The sequence below is a fragment of the Chamaea fasciata genome, unplaced genomic scaffold (assembly GCF_029207755.1).
Source record: "Chamaea fasciata isolate MVZ Bird 193981 ecotype frontalis unplaced genomic scaffold, bChaFas1.0.hap1 SCAF_20, whole genome shotgun sequence".
In the NCBI taxonomy this organism is placed as follows: domain Eukaryota; kingdom Metazoa; phylum Chordata; class Aves; order Passeriformes; family Sylviidae; genus Chamaea; species Chamaea fasciata.
The window spans coordinates 6,038,466-6,057,878 of record NW_027094105.1 but is presented as its reverse complement, the minus strand read 5'-3'; the positions used below and the strand labels follow the sequence as shown (position 1 = coordinate 6,057,878).

At 57.5% G+C, this 19,413-nt stretch overlaps 1 long non-coding RNA gene across 1 annotated transcript; it reads right to left on the bottom strand.

Annotated features, from left to right (window-relative positions):
- Positions 1 to 14,692: 14,692 nt before the first annotated feature.
- LOC136299615 (uncharacterized) lies at positions 14,693 to 18,308 on the bottom strand. Its single transcript, XR_010723533.1, has 3 exons — positions 18,281 to 18,308; positions 17,561 to 17,714; positions 14,693 to 14,827 (listed from the first exon to the last, which is right to left on the bottom strand). It is a non-coding gene; the product is annotated as an uncharacterized lncRNA (long non-coding RNA).
- Positions 18,309 to 19,413: the final 1,105 nt, after the last annotated feature.

Below are 19,413 nucleotides of genomic sequence, written 5' to 3'. Positions count from 1 at the left end.
CCATTGCATCCAAGAAACCCGCTCCAGTGACCCAGTGGCTCCAGTCCACCACCCAAACCCCAGACCAGGAGTTTTCTGGCACTGCTGGGCCCCAGTGCAGCACCCCACAATCCCACCCTCTGCCCCTCTCCCCCTGAACCACCACACCACCCTGGTGAGTGACACCTCCCTGCACACTCTCAGTGCTGTATCCTTCCAGCCCACTGAAGAAAAACAACTCAGCCCCTCTTGGCTTTCCCAAAATTGCAGCTGAGCCCCCTCAGGTGACACGGAGACCCCTGGCATAGGAAGGCTGAGGGATCCAGCTCCCCCATGGGAGTCCTGCCAGCTCCTGTCTCTGCCCCAGCTCAGGGGCTGGGGGATGCAGCGAGCACTCTGGGGAGGATGAGGTGTGCCCTGGGAAGATGCAGCAGGAGGATGCAGTGTGGACACCAAGCAGTGTCCCTGGCTCCCAGCACATGGCATGTGCCCAGCTTGCACTGGCCACACTCCTCGGCCTCCAGCTCTCTGCCATCCCATCATCCCAGGTGAGCAGGGCTTGCTGGAGGCAGCTGGGCTTCGAAAGCAGCAGCAGCTGTGTCAGGCAGGTAGTAGCTCCCTCCTGCCTGCAGTTGAGAGGAGAAAGAAAGAGGAAAACCTGGCCTGGATCTGGCCTGACTCTTCCCTCTCTGATTCAAGAACCCCACTGGAGAGGTTTAAGTCGCTGGACGACCCACAGGACCCCAAGCCACCATCACCCTGTCTCACAGCACCCCACTGGAAACCCAAAACACATCCTAAAAACAGCCTTAACAGTGATGGAGCTTCAAGTTCGTAATTTCTGAGATGCCAACAAAACCAGACAGAATGCTGGTGCTGATGGAAAAAAACTCTTCAAGTCTTACTGCCATGGGGTATTTTCTTCACCTCCTCATTCTCCTGAGCCTCCTGCCAACCCCCCAGCCAAGCGCAGCTCTCGGGGCAAGAAGACATGAGCAGGGAACGAGCAGGACAGAGGGATTTGACATGGGGAAAGAGAATCTTTTCCACCAAATATTGAAGTCTTCACTAGGTGAAAGAATCCCTCTGCAAGGCATGACCCTGCACCTCCTACGGGCAGAGACTAAAATAATCCGCACTTTGCAAAACTTCCTCAGAGATTTCGGCAGGCAGGCAGCGATGAGCTGGTGTGGCACCACAAGGCGCTGCTGCGGAGCCAGCCCCGAGCCCAGCCCCAGCCCAGCCCCGAGCCCCCGGCGCGGCCCCGGAGCCCCCGGCACATCCCATTGCGGCACGGCCGATGCCGCTCTCGGTGGGAAGAAGCCGGCTCAGCTTATCCTTGCAGTTTGAGCAATGATTTCGCCCCTGTGAACCCACCCGGCTGTAAATCCTGGCACAGACAAGCCCCAAACATTCATTTCAGGCAACGCAGTTTGTGTCATCTCGGCATTAGCATTTGCACTCTTATTAATTAATACTTGTTAAACCAAGACTAAAAATAAAGCGCTCGGCTCTCCGTCTCAGCTAACGCCTGTTTGCCCTCGCCCAGCAGCACGGCTGGGCTGTGGCGGGCTCAGAACCCAGCTGCTCCCTTCTCCAGAGCCAGAACTGGAAGAAAAGGACTGTGTTGAAGCAGGAATCGTGCTAAAGGAAATTTCACCCCTTTCTGCACCACGTTGGTGGGACAAGCCAGCCTTCCCGACCATGGCTATTGGGCGTGGGGGAGTGACAGGGACAGCAGCACACACTGAGCATTTAACTTTATTTTTTTTCAGCTTCTGAATTTGTTTTTCTTTTGCTGCCCTTTTTCTTCCTGGGCTGGGCCAGCTTGGTTGTACTTCCCATTCAGAGCTGATTTCATTTCCCAGGCAGGACATCCTAGGAGGGCTCCTGTTCAGGAAGGAAATGTTCATCCTTGTGGGCACAGGTGAGCTCAGTGCCTGCACACAGGCAGGTGCTGCCACTGCTGCCTTCAACAGCATCCAACAGGCAGCAGATGCTGCAAAAGTCCCTTTCTCCTGCCTGTGCCTGGTACTGCCCATCAGCAATCCTTTGGATGCAAAGCAAGTGGCTGCACATGTGGGTTAGTGCTGCTACTGGGGCACCTGTGGAGGGAAAAAAGGCCTGAAATGGGGGTTGGAAAAGCTTTTGGGGAACCCCAGGGGTGAAACCCGGCTGGGTTTGGGCACAGGTCATGGTGCTCCCCACCACAATCCAGCCAACCATTAAACATACCAGGCTCCATGTTTCTTCTGTTCCCAATTTCCCAAGCCCTTGGGCCCCCTTCAGGCCTCAATTGAGCAAAGAAAGCAAACAAAACACCTTCCCGTATAGATTCTATAGATTACACATGGGTCTACAGCACTCAGACCTGTGGAGCACTGTGAGCCAAGGCACGGTGCTGGATGGATGAGGCTGTGCCAACCACAGCTCCTCACTGCTCATGCTGGGGAAGCAGCCTGGCCTGCAATATTTAATAACATTAATGATAATAACAGTAGTAATAGTAATAATAATAACAGTAATTTGTTAGTTAACCCTTAATAATGAAAAAAAAAAAAAAAGCCTGCAAATTTATGCAAGTCCAGGAAAGCCTCAGGTCACCAATCTGCTTGACTTAAACCACCAAACCTTGTAACTCTTGGCCATTCCTCTGCTTTGGGTGTTCTTCCCAGAGCCCCTTGGCTTTAATTTGTTGGAGAAGCCCAAGCTCCAGCAGAGCAAAGCTGGAGTTCAGGATGCCATCCTCCTTTGCTGTGCTGCGGCAGCCAGGTGTGGATGTGGGGGATACCAGGTGTGGATTTAGGGGGTGGAGGAGCTCTCCCAGTCCAGGCTGTGGGCAGGAGAAGCTGATGGTCAGGTTTCCCCTGAGCCTGGTTGGGTACCAGGGCTGGCAGCAGGAGCAGCACTTGGGGATGCAGCACAGCTCGCACGCGTTGGGAGTGAATGTTAATGGTGCCGAGCTCCTGGGAGAAATGATCAAATTCTTTGAATAAAGCGGGTAGGAGAGGAAGGGGAGGGGGAGGAAGGGAAAATAACTCCACAGATTAATTCTGCTGATGAAAATTAAAATTGGGCATTGCTGAACCAACCCCAAAATGAGCAGCTTTGGAGCCACAGTGCAACCTCAGCCTGGGTCAGCTCTGAGCTCCTGCCTGTGCCCCCAGGCCCCGCAGTGGGTTCAGCCAGGGGCTCCCTGCATGGCCTTGGGACAGGATCAGGTCCCAAGGCTGTGAAGGGATGTGCTAATCCTGCTGTCAGCATCCCCCCTCCAACAGCATTTATCTTCATCCCTGGTGCCTTCACTTCGTCCAGCTTTTCTTGCCCAGAGGGCAAGTTGGAGCACCCAGAACCGTAAGGTTCATTTCAATACCAAAACTTTTAAAAATTAAATGTTGTGAGCTTTTAACTAATTTTTATTAACTTCCTTGAGCCTTTAAAGACTTGGTTTTGTCCACTGTGGTCTCTGGTGAGGGTGGCTCCAAAGATCCTCCTGGCCCAAAATGCAGGCAGAGACTCAGCGGTGATCACAGGACTCAGGGAGCTGCTGCTTTAAAAGGAAAATAAGCCAGAAGTTTGGGAGTGGACCATGCCATGAGCTGCAGGATACAACCCTCCCAGGCACCAGCTTCCTCTTGCTCTGCTCCTCTCGGAGCTGGAAAACCTCCTGTGGAGCCCGGGAAGTCCCGTGAGAGGGAAGTGACTCCAGCATTCCCAGGGCGGCCCCAGGGGCACAAAGGGACTTTCCTTGGCTGGAATCACCGCAGGCACATTGGCTGGAGCTGCGGAGGGCACTGGGCTCTGAGCTGGGGGGCACAGGGAAGCTTCAAAGCTCTGTGCTGGGGCTGGGGCTGCAGCAATCCCAGGGGGGGCACCCATGGGTGGGACTCCCCTGCATGTCCTGCTCAGCTGCCCCCACCTTCCCTCCCGCCTGCGCCGCGCCGCCAGCCAGCCCCTCTCCCTAGCTGTGATTTCATTTTGATCTCGGGCTGCTTCCCTCCCTCCCTTCATCCCTCCTCCCTCGCTGGCTGCTGCCAAGTCCGCAGGTTCCCGCTGTGACCTTGAGCTGGTTTCTGGAGCCGGTTGTGGGTTTCTTAAAGGAGCCATGGGGTCTCCCACCAGCTCCCTGCTGCTGTCCCAAACTCCTGCCCAGCTATGCACTGCCCCCCCTGGGGTTGGGGGGAACAGGCAGTGAGAGAAGGGCCCCCCCAAGGACACAAAAACTGGGAGAGGGTGGAAGTAGCCAATTCTGTGACTGCAGAAGTCGTAGCTTGGCCACACTCACCACCAACTCCTGTGCCTTCTCTGAGGTCAAACAGCCACTGGGAAGGGGATTCCTGGACACCAGCCCCAGCTCTGTGCATGGGGTGGAGTGGGCAAAGCCCCCAGTTATGCATGGTACCCAGAGAGAGTGGAGGCATGGGAGGTGTGGGGGTGCTTGGGCTGGGGGAGCACCCCCCTCTCAGCACCAAGGAGGGTCCATGGCCCTCCCTGGCCGTGTCGCGGCCCTTGAAGCCCCAGAGCCTCCAGCAGGAGCAGGGAGAGCTTGAAAGTGAAGGTGACGCCAGCTCCTCTCCAAAGCCAAGCCACGAGGCAGATGACAGCTCTAGAGAGATGCTCCTGGTTTCCCTGCTGGCCCACAGGTGTGTCTGTGCCAGCATAGTGTGACTCATGGGGAAGCTGTTGCTTGCACCCAGTAGTGGGTGTTGCACAGAAACTCCAAATCCCATGAGCAACCCTCTGCCCCAGGGAGCAGTGAGCAGTGCCTGGAGCCTCAGCAGGACAGAAACCCCTCAAAGTGCCCTTACTTCAACTCCTAAAGTCACATCAAACCCACCCAGGAAAATAATTCTCCAGGTTAAACCCCATGTGGGATGTGACACAGCCCCATGGAGAGTCTCAGCTCTTGGGCTGAGACTGAGAAGCCAAAAAGCACCACCAAGTGCAAACTCTGGTGTGGACGTGCACATGGGGACCCTCCAAGGAGCAGCGGTGTCCTGGTGTCATGCCACAGAGGTTTTAAGCTGTGATCTAGCTAAGCTGGACAGGCTGAGATTCCAGCCTTGCTTGCCCAGTCCAGGCCATACTAAAAGCTCCATCAGCCAGAGAGGACCCCAATCAATAGGAGCCTTCAAGGCAAGTCATAAAACTTTGGAATTATGCAGGCAGCTCTCACTGCTCCACAGCAAAGGCAGTCTTTAATTCATGGGGATGCTCCCAGGGAACCAGTGAGAGGGCTCTTAAATAAGGGAGAAGAACAAGGGGCTGCACTGCTGCCACCTTCATGGGGTGTACAGGGCTTGGATGGGCTCGGAAGGTGCTCCAGTGACAAACCCACAGCTGAGCCTTCCTCCCTGCCCCACCCAAGCACCTCAAACACAACCCATTGGAGGTGCTGAAGAGATCCAAAGGTGCCTCCAGCCTCCACCTTGGAATATCTCTCAATCCCAGGGATACACTGAGCATGCAGCATCCCTCTCTGCCACCTCACAGGTGCAGGGATCATGGAACCCCCAAACCAAGGAGTACCTGTGAGCTGGGACCCAGCAACACCTTCTACCTTGGACATGGAGCTCATGGTGGCTTGTAATGGCATGGGAAATAGCAGGAAGAGAGGCTCTCAGCCCCCTTTGTTATAGACACAAAGAGGGAAACTGAGGCACTGCAGGGTTAGAGAAGCAGGAGGGATAAAGGATAGTTACAGGAGAAACTCAGTAGGATCCTTGACCTGGTGCAGACCCAATCGCTCAAGGAATGAAAACCCAGGAAAAAAAAAAAAAAAAAAAGGCCATAAAATGTAAGAGTCACGTTTGGACCACACAAAGGCACCAATAGGCCACCAAAAGTCACAACACAGCATCCTTGGGAGCCCCTTATCCCACAAGGAGAGGAGAAATCTCGGCTCTGCCACCTTCACCCAAGCTGCTGGGACCGGTGCTCTGCACAAGGAGCCAGGTCCGGCCCGCGGGTGGCAGGGACCAAAGTGCTGCAGGCTGTTGAGGCAGCGCAGGAGGCTCAGCCATTGTCCCCACCCACCACCGTGGGGCCAGCTCGGGAAAGCCGGTGCCCACATCCCACCCAGCACGGGGACACTGCCCTCAGGCAGCGCCACGGCGGGAGGAGGAGGCAACGGGCTGGGATAAGGAAGGAGAGCAGGAAGGAGAGGGAAGAAAAGGAGAAAAATGAGTTTTCCTGCTGCCCCAGCGGTGTGGCGATTGATCGGGTGCAGGCTGGTGTGGAGCGGTGCTGAGAGCCTCATTCCCCACCGCCGGCTCACAATTATTGGAAAAAACCCGGCGCTGCTGCTGCAGTGAAATTAGTTATTGATCTCTTGTCTGGGTGACAAGCGCGGTGCTCGGGCTGCTCTCCCACCGTCCGGCCCCGCAGCTCCTCCGCCCGCCCCGCCGGGGCTCAGTGGTGTCCAGGAGGGGTCCGGAGGGCTCAGTGCTCACCCACGCTCCAAAGCTGCTCCCCGAGGAGGTTTTGCTCACCCCACTGCACGCAAGGAAGATGTCAGTGGGAGAAAAAGGGCTCAGCCCCACGCAGGATGGGACGCCTGAGTGCTGACAGCCCCCCGCCCACGCAAAGCTTTGCCCCCCCAGCCACCCGCCACCATCTCCTGTCCCCCAGGGATTGGGGTCAGGCTGTCCTGAGCCCTTTTCCATTTCCCGATAACCTGGCTATCGCGGAGGGAGATAAGGCAGAGGGAAATCAGGCAGCCAGAGAGCTTTTGTTGTCTGGAAGGGCTCCGCACATCTCTGGCTGCAGCTGGCCCGAGAGGCTGGACCAGCGTCGGCTGCCTGGCCCCGCGGGGACAGGGACACGGAGGGACCGGGCTGGGGCAAGCGGTGTCTGCGCTTCCCAGGGGAACTTTCAAAGTTTTCAATAACAAAAATCGGGTGTTTTTTTTCTTTTTTTGTAATTCCTGGCGGGAGGCAGGAACAACAGGGGACGTTTCAAACGATCCTGTTTTCTTCCAAACCTAGTCACCGGAGAAACGCTTTGCCCCGGGGCAAAGATGGGGTTTGGTTTCCAGAGGGTTTGGTTGCAGAGGGTTTGTTTGGAGTCTCACCTTTGCTTAGAGTTCATCAAGGTGTTTCTTGCCACTGGCAGGGACAGGCTTCAGGCTGGCTCTCGAGTCTCCTCGGTCCCTTAAGGATTGTTTGACTGCTCGTAGGATTTTTTTTCCCACCAACATTTTGCCCCAAAAAGCAACTCCCTGAAGTGATCCCTCCCCGAGGTGTAATTAAAGTGGCTTTTGGGATGTAAATGAAAAGCCAGGTGATGGGTTCCTGAGGGTCAGAGGTCACTGTAAAAACCACATAGTTTTTGCTGGGGTTTCTGTAGGGTCCTTGTGATGGGGACGCAGCCGGCGACTCTCTGCCGGGAAGGTGCCATGGGTGGTGGGTGTAAACTGGCACCTGGGGGTGTCCACAGGGAGGGCATGAGCTGGCGGCACTGGCCGTGCACAGAGCCTGCAGGGTGTGCTGGTGGCAGGAGGACAAGAGGGGACACAATGGGGACAGGATGGACCAGGACCTGTCCCATGAGTAGCTCCCAGGGAGAGGCAGAAAGTGCCAGTGATGTGATAGGCAAGGGGGACAACGGCTGGAGGGCACTAAGGGACACCAGGATTGTTCGTGGGATGTCCCCAAGCCCTGTGGCAGCGGGCACAGGCAGCTCTGACCTCCTGCCTCCCTCTCAACATCCCGAACAGGCAAGGCCCTGTCTGCATGTGTGTCCCTGGGGAGGCTGAGGGATCCTGGCCCCTTTCCCAGCCCCAGACAAAAGCCTGGGAACAAAAGCCTGCGGGATGCGGGAGGCATCTCCCGGCCGGGGGGTATTTGTTTAGCCCGGGGGGAGGTGAAGAGGGGAGAGGAAACTGCATTTCAAAGCGTTTCACCCTTTGAAAACCCTTCACAGCCTCCCCAGTGCCCTCTGCATGGCCCTGGTATCCCTGTGAGAGGACACCGAGTCCCCTCCGGCCACCTCCGCATCTCTACTGGCGAGGGAATAAGAAAGAAGACGTGGAAAGTAAAAAAAAAAAAGGACATGCAGCCAGGAGGAGGGAGCAGATCGCTGCGGGAGCATTTCTCTGGCTCAGCCCCTCTCTGGGTGGGGAAGTTGGAGCCCCAGCTCCAGGGACTGATTGCTGGGCTGGGAGTGAGCTTGAGATTTCATGTGTTTCTCCCCAGTTGTCTTCATTTTCACAATTACACTGTTGGGGTTTTGTGGTGGGGGTTATCCTGGGATGGATCAAAGCGTGCACCTGGCCCTTTCCCAATTTACCGATGCCCAGAGCAGAGCCCTGGGCACACAGGTCTCCTTGGAGGTACTGGAGGAGGTTGGCAGAAGCCACCAGTCCAAGCCCATCCCTCGCAGCCCTGCCCAGGCTTCTCCAACAGGGTGCCACCAACACAGGGAGGACTCTGGCCACCTACACGCGTCCTCAGGCTGCTTTCGCAGGTCCTTTCAGCATTTCCATCCCCCAAAGCTGGGCACATCCCTGCACATACAAACCCTCAGCACCTCCAGCCCTGGCTGTGACACCTCACACATCAGGTCTCAGGTTTCCTGGGGCTGTTTCAGTGTTTCACCACCCTGAAAACACCCACTGCCCCCGGGGTCAGGAAGGGCGGTGCAGCAGAAACAGCCTCTGGCGTCTTCTTCTGAGAAGCAGCTTCCCAGTTTGCGACTGGGCACCGTCCCAGTGAGTTACCCTCACCGTGTCACTGCACAGGAAGGCACTGTGCGAGCGAGACAGCGTGGTCCCGAGCCTCCCAAACCCCAGTAAAGGAGGGATGTGCATCCCAGCCATTTCTGCCACCCTCCAGAGCTTAGCATTCCCTAGAGATGAAGTGGGAGAGAGGTGCGGACAATGGGGGCTGACCACATCCATGGGCTCTCCGGGCTCCCCGCTTCCCTCCGGCGCGCTGGCGGAAGCCGAGCCACGCCGACAGCGGCGGCTGGGCAGATGGAAAGACCAAATGATGGCTTTGCAGGGGGCCTGGGATTTGTTTGAGCCATCGCTGTCTCAGTGAGTGACTTCGAATAACGGATACACTTGAGAAAATCGCCATCTGCTCCCGGACAATTCGCAACCAGAGGAAAAGGTGAAATAAATTCAGCGACTGTATTATCCGCCCGTCCGCAGCTCCGACAGCAGGGTCAGGCTTTGTGCAGCGTCCTGAAAGTGATTTGGGAATGAGAGGATGTTTTGGGATGAGCAAAGAGCAGACAACCAGAAAAGGATGGAAGAGTTGAGGCCCTGGGATGTTGCGCCCACAGCAGGGCTCGCCTGGCATCCCGGGTTTGGTGAGTTTGGCAGGAAGACAAAATCTCACCAGATCCCTTTTTTTTCCCCCCATCTCTGAATTTTGAGTGCCTCCTGCTTCCAGCTGGGCTGGAAATACCACAAAAACAGATGCTACAATGCAGCACATTTCGTGTTTCAAAGACTGGAAGAAATCAGACATGAAAAATAAATGCAGGGGGTTGCAGTGGCTGGGCTCGTGATGAGGCTGAGGGCACTTGGAAGAGCCCTTGAACCCACAGCTCCAAAAATCAAACTTTTCATCCTCAGCAAAGCACACCCTTTTCCAGGAGCAGATAAAAATGCCCCCAGGATCTCTGCTCGGCCATGCCTATGAGCCCAGAACCCACACAATGCTCACACTGATGTTTTTTATGCAGTTAGGAGAGGGTTGAATCTTTGCCCCAAAGTCACAGCGCTGTGCAGCAGTCCCTGTCTGAAGAGATCCCTGGTGATTCCAGCAGAACATCACTTGGGAAGCAAAACAATGTTTGGTCTTGCAGGGGAAGGAGGAACTGGGGAAGAACAGGGCTAGACGTGACCATTTTGGGTGCCGTTCTACTCCTGCCAAGCCCAAAGTGAGGGTGCACAAGTGCCCAACACTAACACCGCCCTGCATTCCGCTGCACCAAAGGGAGCCTGTTGCACAGGTGATGATGGAATTTCTTCTGCCTTCTCCTCCTCACTGGACTTTACCTGGGCATGAAGATGTGTTTGGGAGCTGGGGAGAATCACCCAAGCTGGCCCCACCAGCCATTGCCTTGGCCAATGCAACCACCTCAACCCACCCCAGCCCTCCCCAGTGGGGACACAGCTCATGGGGGTTGGATGGCTCCCAGCCAGACAGCCTCTTCCCAGGGAGAGGCTCCTGGCCCTGCTCCTCTGAGATACCACACAGGACCCATGGTGCTGCCACAGGCCAGCAGAAATGAGCTGGGGATGAACTCTCCTGAGGGGGCAGTGGCTGCCAGTGCCAGTGTGGATGTGCTGGTGTGTGGGCGCAGGGCAGAGCCCACCTGATGTACTGGCTGCTGACACAAGAGATAAAACTCACATTTATTTGGAGCAGGCAGGAGGTGGGCAAGGGTCTGCCCCAAAGGGAGACAGAAATGACTGTGGCCCAGCCCCAGGGGCACAGCCCTGACTGGGGTGTCACGCGGAGCCCGTGGTCGGGTGGGTCACTGGGGGGACCCTGTGCTGGGGAGCACTGCAGCCACCCACCCTACTGCAGAGCATCCCTGGGCACGGTGCTGCTGGCTGCCAAGCGGTGTGATGATCCTTGCACACAAAGGTGTGTGCTTCAGCTCAACCTGGCTGCTGCTGTCACAGCCAGTGCCCTCCTCACGGTGGCCGCTGGGACGGGTCCCCACCTGGATTCCATAAGGTTTCATGCCAAGAGGCACGAGCAGCTCTGGCTGGGCACGGGGAGGAAAAGTGAGTGCCTGGGAGCAGGAGCCCATCTGGCACCCTGAGAAACCGGAGGACGGAGAGGAAGCGGAGGATGAGGATGGGGAGGAAGCAGAGGATGAGGATGGAGAGGAGGCGGAGGATGAGGAAGGGGAGGAAGTGGAGGATGAGGATGGGGAGGCAGGCAGAGGATGAGGATGGGGAGGAGGCGGAGGATGAGGAAGGGGAGGAAGCAGAGGATGAGGATGGAGAGGAGGCGGAGGATGAGGATGGAGAGGAAGCGGAGGATGAGGATGGGGAGGCAGGCGGGATGGCAGGGCAGACCGCGTAGCCGAGCGGCAGCGAGCGGGAGCGGGAAGGCGAGGCAGCGCGAACGAGGGAGAGGGAGCAGAAATCTGTTGCCCAGGCTGTGCGCTTCGCTGTCAGCCGGCTCTGATTAACGGGCTGCCTTCCAGCTCCGCGCCGGCTGCGTTCCTGGCAGGAGCGGAGCCCCCCGGCTTCCTGCCGTAGGAGTGGCTCGCTGAAAGGTTACATTTGCACAATGTGCCGCTGGAAAAGCGGTGCCAGAGGTTGCAGGCGGGGGAGCCGGGCGAGCGGGCGAGCAGGCAGCTCCGCTCCGCTCCGCTCTGCCTGTGTAATGGAAAAAACCCTCTGGGGACGCGCAGGAAAATATCAACTTACGCTCCCCCAGCACAGCAAAGCTGGGCCCGGCCGGCAGTGGATGGGGGAACGAGAGCACGGGATGGGGTGAGCACTCCCAGAGCCTCAGCGCGGCTCCGGATCAGCCCCAAGGCGGGGTAAAACAGGGCTCTGCCCAGCGCCCCCGTGGCTGTGGGGCAGCCAACCCCTCCTTCGGGATGCTCCCCAGAAAGCCTTTGCACTTGCCATCATCAGGACCTCTCGTCTCTGCTCCTTGGTGGGGAAAGCTGAGGCTGTTGAGGGGAAATGTTCGAATCTGGCAAGGAAGAATTTCCTCTGATGGAGGCTCAGGCCGCACTGCTGTGATTTATGGGGCTTGGCACAACCACGGCTACATACACACACACACACACACACGCACATGTCTCATCCCCAGCCTTCCCAGCCCTTCCATCCCATAACTTTTGGTCTGGGAATATTATTTTGGTGTCTGGTAAGTCCAGCTCAGATTGCTGAGCCCACCATAGCTGCTGTCTGCTCTACAGCATACCCTAAAAAACTCTGCTCACCTCCTCCATCATCCCTCTTGCACCAAAACAAATTCTCCTGAGCAGCTCAGCACCCTCCTTCGTCCCTCCCTGAACAAGGCTTCCTTTCACCTTCTCATTTCTTCATCGCATGTCAACTTCGTCACCTTTTTGCCCCGTGGCCATGGGGGAGAGGTCAGGGCATCAGGGGCAGCACCCACCCTCACCCCAGGGTGCTGGAGGCAGCTTGCTTGTCTAGCAGGAGCCGGCATTTTCCTTTCTGTCTCCCTTGTTTCCTTGGTTTCAAGCTTTTTCTTCTTCGTTGAGCCCCTAATTAAAAAAAAAAAAAAATCTGGAGGAATCCCAAATTCAGGGCACTCAGAGCTGGGCTGCAGCTGCCCCTGCAGGCTCTCCCTCCTTGGGTGTGGGACCCATGGTCGTGCCCTGGCTCCTTGGGGTTTGTCCCAAAGCTTTTAAATCCCCAGGCTCCAAACCCCACCAGGTGGCCCTGCTCAGCATGGCCCAGCCGGGTCCCCAGCACGCTGGGGTGTGAGTCCTCCCCCTCCGCTGTCCCCGGCTTCCCTCTGTGTTTTCATTAGGATTTGGAGATAAGCTTCCAAATAAAGGCAGTGTTTTTAACCAGTTTGCCTTATCAGCCGGCATCCAACAGCATTCCCCATCCACACAGCCAGGCTTGGAGGATGCTCTAAGGAAAAAGGGACCCCAAACATGCAGACCTCTCCTTCTCCCAACCCCACAGCCTGCACTGTGGCTCCCTGGAGGGCACCAGTGGCTTTGAGAAACTACTTCTAGTACTGGCCTGTGCTCAGGGACTGCAGTGTTAATGCAACCACACGCATGAATACAACCTAAGGACCAATTCAGCACACCTGGATTTTATTCCTGGTTCTGCCACTGGCCGGGGGACGACCTTCAGCAAGTTGTTTCCCTTCCCTGTGCCTGCGTTTCCACTTGCTCTCCCTCTCTCAGCCCAGCCATGCTCTGTCTCAGCCCAAGGAGGCTTCATCTGAGTTCACAACATTCCCCATAAACAGGTGAGCAAATGGCAGCAGCTCTGAGCATCCCTGGGTCCTACATCCTCCAAGTGCTCACCAGAGACCCCCGTCACTGAGCCCCCTCCCCACTGGGCCATCCCATGGCTCATTTTTCCAGTGTGTGTGCAAAGGCCTGAACATAGGAACCAGCTGCCAGCAGCTTCCAGCTCCCAAATGCTGTCCTGGGGAAAATTAGCACCTCACAGGAGCCTTGCCCTGGGGTGTCCCCTGGGATAAGGCTGAAGATAGGTCCCACTCTCTTCCTCTTAGTATTGAGGGCCACTGTAGGGGAGAAGTCCTCCAAGGAGAAGCACAAGGGAGTAACGCCAGTGATGGCAACCAACTCACTCCCTTTTAGCACCAGCTGCTTGGAGGCAGCAGACCAACCCCGACACCCCAGATAAGCTCTACTGTGGTTGCCCAAAGAGTCACCACACCATAGAGGATCCCCATTAGAGCTCAGCCCCATCAGAGACCCAATACTAGCATCAGGAGCACTTCTACCTGGCTGGCATGGAGGAACAGAAATATAGACCATTCTACCCCTCGCTGGCAGGATCTCGGTGCACTGGAGGCAGAGGCTCCCGGGGGACGTGGGCAGGGAAGGCAGGAGGGGATGCATCAGATCCTGGGCACAGCATCCTGCTCGCACCACAGCCCTGCTGGGCTCCCTCCCAGCACAGGAGGTGTTGGGGGTTGGCTGGGAGAGCAGCGTGGGGGGCACACACCCCTCCCGTCCTGGGGGAGGAAGGTGATGGTGCAGTCTGGCAGCACCCACCTCCACAGCACACCCAGCCCTGGGAGCATGACAGGAACCTGGGACTGGGAATATGTCCTGTGTTAAATGTCTCCAGTGCAGAGGGGCTCCAGAAACCTCCACTGCAGGCCCCGTTGCCAGAGCATGTGGAGAATCCCAATACCAAAGCATGGCCAAGAGACTGAGCTCTTTGGAGAATTGAATCTGGCCACAGCACTCAGCATGGTGGCTTTTGGGGACAAGCGTGTCACCCTGGGAGCTGCTGAATGCTCTCACCTCCATCCTGCACACATCGCCTTCCATGAGTCAGAGCCCATCTCGAGGATGAGGTTGTTTCTTGCCCTCTTCTCAAAAAAGGTCCCCAACCATACCCAAAACCCTTGAGTCCACAGAGCCCTCGCTCATGGACAGCAGAGATCCGGCAGATTGCATGGGGCTGGCGTTCTTCCTCCTTTCCAGCTGTTAAATTGCATTATAGACAGTTAAAAATACATCACATACTTTCCTAATGTGACTTTTCCGTGGTAAGCAGCAGCACGGCTGGAGGTGAGATGCTGGAGGTCACAGGAGAGCTGCTCACTTGCGTCCATGGATGGACAAATTTGGGTCCCACAGAAGGGGATTGTGTGGCCTGTGGCAGATTTGACCTCAGCAGACTGACCCAATGTGTTCACTGTCTCTTGCCTCAGTTTCCCCACTTAGGTCTGATCTCTGCAATAAGATCTCACAAGAACTAAAACTTGACAGGGTTTGTTGGGCTTTACAAAAAACGGGTCTTTTGCACAGGGATCAGAGGTTAATAGAAGTCCAGGGCTGAGCTGGAAATGATCTGTTAATACACTGTAGCAGAAAAGCCTAATTCCTGAGCATGACTGGAAGTGACCACATGGAATCCCATGGAAATCCCAGAGGGACATGGCCCGGCTGGAGCCTGCAGCGGGCACGGGGCAGCGCTGGGACAGCTGAGCTCAGCCTGAGGCAGCAGCATCGCTGTGAGCCATGTGTGAGCCGGGATCAATCTCCCCTTCCAGCAGCACAGCAAGCTCTGCTGAGGTCTGGAGTGGGTGGGAAAAGATCCCTTTGGCTTGTTAGAGCACTTGAAGGAACAACCTGTGTCCCCAAGGATGGGCTCCCTTGCAGCCAGAGACACCTGTGGTGCGGGGAAGGCAAAAAGGGAGCTAAGAGGATCCCCTTGGATCCAGGTCCAGCCCCCTTTGCCCTGACCAAGCCTCCTCTGACCCAGACCAGCCCTGACAGCGCCTCCTCAACCCCTCGCAGGATGGATGCCACAGCCCCAGAGAGGAGCCCAGCACCCCAAAACAGCAGGGACACCCTGGACCCCAGCAAAGGGCTGGGATGGGGAGGAGAACCTACGAGAGGGTGAGGAAAGAGTTAAACCCCCGGCACTGCCAGCCCTCCCTCCTGCTTCTCTGTAACTTTGGGAGGAAGGGAATAGCATAAAGGTAAGAGTGGAGGAAGGAGAGAGGAGACAGATGAGAGAAGGAGCGAGGGAGAGGGGGAGCGGGAGAGAGGAACAGACGGCAGAGAGGGAGAGCGTGGGGGGGAAGATGCTGACGCTTCTCCTCCATCTCGACGAGAGGCAGATAGAGGGGAACAAGGGGGGAAAAAAAAGAAGGCAAAGACCAAGGGAACATGGGAGAGGGAGAAGGAAGGAGCCGGAGCGAGGGAGCATGTGTGAAAGTCGCAGTGAGAGAAGGGGCCTCTTTGATTCCCCGTGCCTCATACCAGACAGTGTCTAGACTGCAGCAATTATTGTCAGCTCAGAACACCCAGGCATTGCCATTTCAGCTGAAAGGGAGCTTAACAAAGAGCGAGGGAGAAAAAAAAATACCCTGCCGGCGGTTAGCTGGGCTCCCTCCAGCACAAGGGGCTCTTCGGAGGGTCCTCCATCGCCCGCACCCCCCGCCAGCCCCAGCCCCAGGTGCCCTCACAGCAGCGGCTGTGCAGGAGGTGCAAACAATTCCTGACCCAGCCCTGGCTCTTTGGCTGGTTTTGGGGAGCAGCTGTTGGGTTCAGCTCTCCCTGCAAGCCCGGGTTCCGGGGCTGAGGACAGGCAGGGCCCCTGGGGAGGGCGGGGTGCCCCACTGGAGGGGCAGTTCCCCAGCAGGCAGCATTCGGCCCCCAGTTCCCACGGAGCTGCTCCCCAGACCAACAGCGGATGGTCGGATGGACAGCTCGGCCTCACACCTGAGTCCAGGGGACGCACACACCTCCTCCAAGTAGTGGGGATGTGAATCCTAGAGCTGAGCACCCCAATGTACACTGCTCCTGCAGCTCCTCAGCTCCCTTGGGTCTCAGGAAATCATGGGAGGTCACTCGTGCAAATTCACAGGATTAAAATTCATCCCTCCTGTCCTCTGCTCCATCCTGCCTCCCCATCCACCGGTAGAGGAGTTACCCTTTCCCCTCTCCAGCCCTTCGCCCTCTGAGGGGCTTTTGTGCCGTCTGCAGGTCTGGGATGTGGCTGAGACTCCCAGGAGGGAATTAACACCCAGAACTGGCTGTGAGTCAGGAATTCCTGCCTCCCGCTGGAAACACCCGCCACGTGCCCCCCCCCCCCCTCCCCCCCCCCCAGTTCTGTGGTGACAGCCAGCTCCAAATACCTCAGACGGGAAGAGGTGAGAAGGAGAATTTGAGTGCCCTGTCTCAATCACTTCCATGGGTCTGGGGGTGGTGAGGATCCCACTCAGCTGCCCATGGGGCTGCCCCCCACATGAGCCCCTTTGGAAGCATCCCCAGCTCCAGGGCTGTGCCACCCATCTTCTAAATTTGGGTGCACTGAGCAGCATGGCCAAGCAACCTTTTCCACTGCTGGATGGCACCGGGGACTGTCCCTGCAGAGGCTCGTGGCCTGTCTGCTGGGAAAGGCGGCTGATCCCTCCAGATACTGGAGCACAGCTCTGGTTTAATTAGCACTTTTAATGCTTGGAAAGGAGGCACGAGGGAATACCCAGCAGGTTGGACACGATTTCCTCACTAGCAATCCAGCTTGGGAAGCTCCCCCAGCTTCAGCTTGCTCAGCTGGGATGGGGTGACTTTGCCCTGGGTCTAAACCATGGCAAATATCCTTGGCGAGCACCACTTGGGCCCCTCAGTGCAGGGACACCTTTGTCAGAAGGTATTTTTGTAGCAAACCCCAGAAGTCAGCATGCTCTGCCAGTGTGGGTTGTACTGTGAGCAATGCCTGACCCCAAACTGGCTCAACTCAGCTGTTTGTCCTTGTCCCTCTCTGCCTTTGAGGAACAACATCCATTTTCTGGCCATGTCCGGTCATGTCTGCTAAACCAAGGACTTTTTCTCTCCTGGGTACATGGCACTAATGCTGCTGTGTGGATAAAATCAGCCTCGTTCAGGATCTGGCCACTGTGGCAGATCAGAGATGACAGCACAAGTCCCACAAAGGGCCAGGGTGGCCAAACCTGCCTGGGGAGGGACTCGTCCCCTTGTTCCCTTGGCTGGCCATGGCGTGTCTGCAGAGATGATGCCATTTCCCAGTGCAGGGTTCTCTGGGCAAGGGTCAGAGGAGGGGAACACCAGCTCTGCCCACTGCTCACATGTCCCATCACAGTGGTGCCCTCAGCTCCTAACACCGTGGTGCTCAGCTCCCTCATGGGCTTCTGCACCTCAGGGATGGGGTGTCCAGCTCCAGCAAAGCTTCACAGGCAGGGCTGGTAACGCTCCAGCCATGGAGGACACTGAGCTGCCAACACATGTGGGTGCTGCAGTGAAACAAATATGTGATATGAGCAATGGCAGCTCTTCCCCTTGTGAGCCTGGGCTTTGTTTGACCTTCAAAAGGAGCTTTTGGCCAGCCCACCCTGACCCAGAGCTGGACCACGAGGAGCCCAGACCTGTGACTGACCTGTGGGCTTGGGGGAGTGTTTTCCCAAAGACCTGAAAACTGCAGGGCTTCAGAAGTATTGTCCCGGGGAGTAGACATGCACTGCACCGGGACTGCCACCAGCCTGCCACTGAGGCCTCTCTGCCACTCCCCAGCGCCAGAATTCCACTGAAGCCTAGGGAGGTAATGCAAGAAAAAAAAAGTCTTGCCTTCTCCTGTATGATATTTCCAGTGTTCCTCCCTCGGGCAGCCTGAACCTTCCAGAGCAACTTGTGGAGCCCCAGCTCCCCACAGAGCCCCTACAAGACCCTGCAGAGAGACGCAGGGTCCCACCGGTAGCCCATGAAGGCACCAACAAGCGCCCACAGTCAGGGCCCCGCAGGGTCCCCTGCATGTCCCCAGCTCTCTGAAATGGCCACAGTTCCCGGCAGCGGGGAGAGGAGGGATCCGGGAAGCCACAACCGCCGGTGTACGTGCAGCGCTGTGTGTGAGCGGCCGGGTGGGAGGGGAGGCGGCCGCATCCTGCCGGCCAGCGGCACCGCCATGTGCCGGCACAGGCCGGAGGAGAAGGCACAGGGCGGCCGGAGCTCCCTGGCCGCAGCAGGGACACCATCAGCCGGGCTTGGCACGGCTCCGCATCCTGTCCTGTCCTGTCCTGAGCACCGCGCCAGGGCCGGGGCCGTGCGGGGAGGCACACGGGCAGCCCTGGCACCCCTGTGCCGCACCACGACCCTCGCTCACCTTCCTGCTCTTCATCCCTCCCCTCTGCAAAGCTCTCTGCAAATGCCAACTGCCTGTTTTCCAGTTCCTCCAGATTTACCCCCTCCTCCTCCTCCTCCTCCACCCCCCCCCCCCCCCCCCCCCCTTCCTTCCTTTCTTCTTCCTGGGTTAAAAATAATCAAGTTTCTGGGAAGCAGCAGCCCTGCTGCGCCTGCCTCCCTGCACTCGCGCCCCGGAGAATAGCTCGGCTCGGCTCGCTCCGGCCCCTCCTCGCTGCTCTCTCCTTCCTCCTCCCCACCCCCTACAGGGATCTGACTAATATGCTTGGGCTCTGCTTGCCAGCTCAGCTGGAAAGGAATTTAACCATTGCATGGTCTGGAGGGAAGAAGTGGAGAGCCCAGACCGCTCTCCATCACCCGGGACCTCCTGGTCTGAGTCGCTGCCGGGCCCCGCTCCCTTGAGTGCTGCCCAGAGGATGATGGAGGAGAAGGGATACACGGTGCCAGCAGCGCATGGCGAGTGATGGTCTCGGCCCCAAACTTACCCGGCTGCAATATCCCTCCTGGGCTCCCTCGGAGGTGTCCTGCCTTCCCGTAGGCAAAATGTAGCACCCCAGTGCCGTGTTCCCCATGGCCTGGCCCGTGGGAGCTCCTGATCCAGCCACAGGTGCTCCCTGGGCACCCACATCCCTGCCTGCAAGCCGCCACGGGCCTCAGCACTGCGTCAGGGTGGCAGCTGCGCTCCCACCCGATGCTGCTCAGGGTCACAGTGGGACCGGCAGCTCCAGCCCCCCAGCTGTGAGGTCTGCAGGGAGTGATCCCCGCGTTCAGGGATCCGTGGCTCAGCCCTGCTGCGGTGCAGCTCTGGCAGGAGCTGGCAGCCCCCCGCCGACTGCCGGGACTCAGCTTCTCCTTCAGCACGGGGAGTAGGAAGCAGGAGCAAAGGCAGGGTCACACCTGGCTACAAACCAGCAGGGGGAAAGCTCCTGGGGGGCTAAACCCGGGTGCTAAAACGCTGTGTTTGTGCAGACCCCCTCCACTCTCCCCCCTTGCCAGCCAGGCTCTGAACACCAGCAGATTTCCCAGCACAGGAGCGGGAGACAGGACGCTGCTTTTCAGCTGGGCAGGCAAAGCACAAAGCCTTGACCAAGGTTA